This window comes from Castanea sativa, chromosome 5 (genome assembly GCF_040712315.1).
Source record: "Castanea sativa cultivar Marrone di Chiusa Pesio chromosome 5, ASM4071231v1".
Classification (NCBI taxonomy): Eukaryota; Viridiplantae; Streptophyta; class Magnoliopsida; order Fagales; family Fagaceae; genus Castanea; species Castanea sativa.
The window spans coordinates 53710513-53716327 of NC_134017.1; the positions used below are offsets into that span (position 1 = coordinate 53710513).

Consider the following 5815-nt stretch of genomic DNA (forward strand, 5'->3'; position numbering starts at 1 on the left):
AGGAAGCCAAAAGAAGAGGGGATCTCTCTCTTTTTCTCTCTCTCGCTTACTCTCTCTCTCTAAAGAAAAAGAAAGAAAATTAAGGATTGTAACCTGTAAGAAAGAAAGAGAAATAATAAAGAAGTAGTCCGAGGATATCCAATCGCAATTATCATTCGTTATTTACTTGTATTTGTTTATAAAAGCCTGTTATCAAGCTCCCAGCATCTCTAACCTAGATTTCAAGTCCACACTCTACAAATTTTATTGTTTAAGGCTCATTGGGCTTGAGCCCATAATCTTCTTTGGGTCCAGGTGCAATTGTGCACTTACAATATCTTTGAGAACATACGCTTCATTCATCAAATGGTGTGGGCTCACGTGCCATTTGAAATGTCAATAACTGCTGCCCTTGAAGAACATTGCTAGACAAACAATGAGTGGTAAATTTTAAGTGAAGAATAAATTATTAATTTTGACGGTTGGTTATATAATTAAAATTGAAACAAGATAATGATAGCTAGAAGATTATGGTTCTCTTGTTTTGCAACTAGCTTGCAAGTATACTTAGTGTTCTCAAAAGAAATATTGTAAGTTAGGCCCCTTTTGGATATACACTACTGTAAATTTTTTAAAAAACCTTTTTCCCTCTTTCCGTGTGTGTGTGTTACAAATACTTAGTATTCTTAAAAAAAAAAAAAAAAAAAAAAAAAAAAAAAAAAAAAAAAAAAAACTTGCAAGAATGAGATTGTTGATTTTTCAATGTCAACTAAATTGTAACCCTTAAATTCTAGAGTCACTTCTGAATCATCCAACTAACTTTTAAGACTTTAGTTTACATTATCGAATATTACAATAATGATAATGTACCCTAATGTTATGTTTTGTCACATTTTCATTGTTAACCCACCTAAAAAGAGCATCGTTTCTTCTACTTTTGTGTTCAAAGAGAGATTTTAGAGATGTTTCATAGCAAGATTCTAATAAAATTTGACGGAAATAACACATTGGCATTATAGTTAAGGAACAAATTTAGAAACAATCACCCACTTAGGTGGTGTAAATAGTATTCTAGCATTCTTAGTGTAGTAAACTACATGAATCCCACACTTAATACGTCATATGTCTACACTGTTGGGTTAAGATATATTGACCCCGGTTAATTAATTCAATTACACAAGTTAATTAATTAGATCAAATACATACATATCGTGGAGGTACCAACAAATCACCAAATAAACTAAATGCAGTAAAAAATAAATTAACACGATGATTTGTTGACAAATGGGGAAAACCTCTCATAAGGCAAAAACCTCACTAGGTGAATTTAAGGTCACCACTCCTAAGAATCCACTAATCAATAATCAAGCAATTACAAGTATAAGGAATCTTACCACTAACCTGGTCTATCCCAAAAATACCAACATATAGTTGAACCTTCGCTTCAATACCCAATTGAACTTGATATTGTAGTAGTCTTCTTTCATTTGTTGCACAAATCTCCAATATGTAAGTAACTTTTTTGCACGGATTCCAGTATGTGACTAACTCCAATAATTTGATTAATTGTTGTTGGCTGCAACGTTCTTCACTTTATAAACGATGAAGATCAAGAAGCACTTAGTTACAAAATCTTAAGGTGCACAAAACGCAGTAGCTTCTTACAGAGTGTATGAGTTTTAAGTTTGTGTTTTTGTGGATGATGACTTTTAGAATAAGCCTTATACATGACTAGGGTTGTAAGAAGAGAAACCCTAATCATCCAAGTTATCATGGGCCAAATTTTAGATCTGTAAATTTTAAAATTGTAGATCTCTATAGATCGAGCTTGTGTCGAGTTTCTCTATTAAACTTCGATAGCAGTATCTGTCGAGCTTGTGTTGAGACTTCATGAAACAGTTTTTCTTTACTTGTTTCTTGGATCAACCTTCATGTCTTTCATGATACCACTTGATATGTTTAAAGAACATACTTCTTGATATATTAAACTCAACTTAGATTTACCCAATTACAAATAAAGTGCGTTTTGTTAAAGGATTAGTCAATTACATAGAAACTATGACTCTAACATACACCTTGTTTTGTACTACTTAGGTCCCCTTGTACTTAGGTCCCCAAAGCTATAATGACAAAATAGCTTCCTACTTCTAGGATTGAAAAATCACCATTAGCGAGCCAAAACAATCATATATGGCTCAAGGAAATTTAGGTTGGAAACAAAAATAGTAGTTCTCGTATAGGGTTGTGCATGCATTCATAAAACATGTGTGCATATACTTAGGGCGCATGCATTTGGTGGAAGAAACCCTAATATCACCCTTTATTAAAAAAAAATTATTAAAAAAAAAAAAAAAAAACCCTACCCCAAAGACCTCTGTTTCCAAGGGTACCCTATAATCAATGTACAAAGCATCCCTTCTAATTAAGAGATAGAAAGCTACTATCCTTTCTAAACTTTGTTGAAAAATCCCCGCAAAATATATATATATATATATAATCTAATAATAACTCTATATCAAAAAGGTGCAGAGTGTATAATCAGGGAGTGAGACTGAACTAACATGTTTATATTCTCTTTTGCCATTTTTTTCCCTTTAAGCCGTATGAAGTTGAGGATTTAGATTTTGTGCAATAGCATATTGATTACCACTCAATTGTGGGATTTAGATTTTGTCCTGGCGTCCTCCTTCAAGTTCCTCTTACAAATTAAATTTTGATGCCGCGGTGTTTGAGGACACTAGCTCTTTGGGGTTTGGGGTGATTATTCGAAACAACAAAGGAGAGGTCATGGCTGCCTTGTCAGCCAAAGGGCCTGCTGTAGGTGATAGTGAAGAAGCTGAAGCGCTTGTGTGTCGGAGAGCACTAGAGTTCGCGGTGGATGCTGGGTTTGAGGAGTTGGTGATAGAAGGTGACAATGCAACGGTCATGAAATCCATTTCTTCCTTGAGGGCCTTACGGACCAGACTTGGTAATATATATGCGGATATTCATTTGTTAGCTACAGGTAGTAGATGTCTGTCATTTGATTGTGTAAAACATTCTACTAACTCTGTAGCCCATTCTTTAGCTCGTTATGCTAGGTTGATTGATGAGGATATTATTTGGATGGAGGAATCTCCACCTCCTGCCATTGAAGCTTTGTATTAGGATTCTCTTTCTATTAATGAATGAATGATTGATTCCATCTTCAAAAAAAAAAAAAAATTAAGATAATAAATATTTTTTTTTTAAAGTATGAGGTCATAAATTTTTTTACCATGTTATTTTTTATATCTCACAACAAAGGGTAATTACATGGTGCATTATTGCACCGAATTTAAATCCATGTCGATGTTCCAATAGTGGCACACAGACATAAACCATACCAAGCCCCAAATATACCATTGACTATAACATTGTTGCACTATTTCTCCTATGAGGCTAACCCGTTCTCACAAATACAATAAAGCAAGGCCCAAATAATAACATTTTTATATTAGGCGAAGTCGGCTAGTGGGCTTTTTGTGCACTAATCCTTAACCAAGTAGGACTTTTTTTTTTTTTAAGAAAACCTTATCCAAGTAGTCGGCTACAAAAAGTCCAGACGGCCATGATTGAATAAAAAAAACGCCACTTAATGGCCTGTAAAAATCACGCAATCTACCTATATATAAATACTAATACAAGTTCACACATACTCCCACACACGAAAGTAACCTAATATTTACAAGACTCAGAAGGAAAAGAAGTGTAAGCAAGAAAAAAGATGGAACTCGGTATGCACATGGCTTGGCAACTCGCTCTGAATGAGATCAACCAGGGGTGCAATAAGAATGTCGTGATGTCTCCAATCTCAATGGGCAATGCATTGAATTTGCTGGCTTTTGGTTCATGGGGTCGTACCTTGGAGCAATTTATGCAGTTCCTTGGAGCAAAGGACTTTGAATGATCTCAAAGCCAAGTCCATGCTAATGGTTGAAGCCGTAGAACCCACTGAGGACAACAATCAAGGACTAATTCTTGCTTCTCTTAATACCCTTTGGACTAATCAGGCTTTCTCTCTCAAGCCCTCTTTCAAGGAGTTTGCCAGAACCGTTTTCAAAGCAGAAGCCCACACTCTTGACTTTGTTAATCAGGTATGAACTTCTTCTCTGTTTGGAGAGTTTGAGACTTTGTATCATACTATTTGTGGAGTTCTTTGAATTTACTTTTAAGACTTTGTAGGTTTTTCTTTGTCAAACAATAGAACCCTTAGTTTTTCTTAGATTAGGATACTGTTTGAAAGACCCTTATTATGCGTTTTGCAGTTTTTATTATACTGTTTGTAGAGTTTGAGACTTTTTTTTTTTGGTGGTAAAAGATTTTGAAACTTTTATTGTACTGATTGTTGAGTTTTTCTTGAATTGAATCTTTAAGACTCTCTAGGTTTTCGTGATTGTAGTTTTTGCATATATTAAAACTCTTTTTTGCGAGTGTCAAAAGAGTGGCTTCTTCTAAATGCACAAATGGCCTCTTGTTTTAATGCACAAGAACTAAGGTTCACCTATGGTGTGTTATCAAAATGGCTCTCATTAATATCCTTTTTAAGTGCTTTAAGGCACAATAGTTTCCCTATAAGATCACTGCGACAAGGTGCTATCAAATATGAACTGTTGTTTGCCACCATATCTCTTTGACAAAAGATTATTAATACTTTTTTACATTGAAATATTTTTGTAGGCGGAGATAGTAAGGAATGAAGTGAATTTATGGGCAAAGAGTGCGACAAAAGGGCTCATAAAAGAGCTTCTCCCACAGGGCGTTATTGATCAAGATACAATACTCATCCTTGCCAATGCACTTTATTTCAAAGGAGCTTGGTTAAATGCTTTTAATGTGAAATTGACTCGACATGAAGATTTTTATCCCCTACATGGAAAACCAATTCAGGTTCCCTTCATGATCGCAGACACAGAGAAGAAACATTTTTATGGATCTTTCAAAAGCTTTAAGGTTCTTAAAATTCCATATCGAAAAGGACAAGATAATAGACAATTCTCAATGTATGTCATTCTTCCGGACAAGAAAGATGGATTACAAGATCTAGTTCAAAATTTCAATTCGAACCCAGAGTTATTGGGTGATTGCTTTGAGGTAAAAGAAATAAATCTTTCCAAGGTGTGGATTCCAAAGTTTAACTTTTCGTATGGATTTGATGCTTCAAGAATCATGCAAATATAGGATTGACCTTGCCTTTTAAGATGGTTGGGGACTTCACAGGAATGGTTGATTCTCTTGAAAGTGACAAAGTTTTTCTTTCCACAATATTACACCAGTCTTTTATTGAAGTTAATGAGGAAGGAACTGAGGCTACAGCTTTGACTATTGGCTTTCCTCTATGTGGCTGTTCACCATATCAACCTCCTCCGCCTCCAAGTTTTGTGGCAGACCATCCGTTCATATTCATGATTAGAGAAGAGATATCCGGGGTCGTGTTCTTTGTTGGAGTTGTACTTAACCCGCTTATGATTAATTGATAGTATTTGTTTATGCTAAAGGAGGTTTGACGTGTCTTTCAAGGTTAAATTTTAAAGGAGGTTTGCAAATTTTTTATTTGGATGGAGTGTAAAATTGTATTTCCAAACCCACTAAATTCATAATGTTTAGTTTACTTTTTAAACGAATTTCATGCAATTATGGAGAGTAGTCTTAATTTTTTTACCCCCACTTATTTTTCCGGGATAATTACACTTTATTCACCCATAGTTTACCTTTAATTCGATTTGCCAACCCGTGGTTTTATTTTTGACACTTTACCCACCTGAGATTACTTCCGTTTATGCTCCGTAACCCACCTCTGTTAAAATTAAGGGTAAAT

The 5815-nt window shown here is 34.7% G+C and overlaps 1 pseudogene; it reads left to right on the plus strand.

Annotated features, from left to right (window-relative positions):
• The first annotated feature begins 3659 nt into the window (after nucleotides 1-3659).
• LOC142637335 (serpin-ZXA-like) lies at nucleotides 3660-5585 on the plus strand (annotated as a pseudogene).
• Nucleotides 5586-5815: the final 230 nt, after the last annotated feature.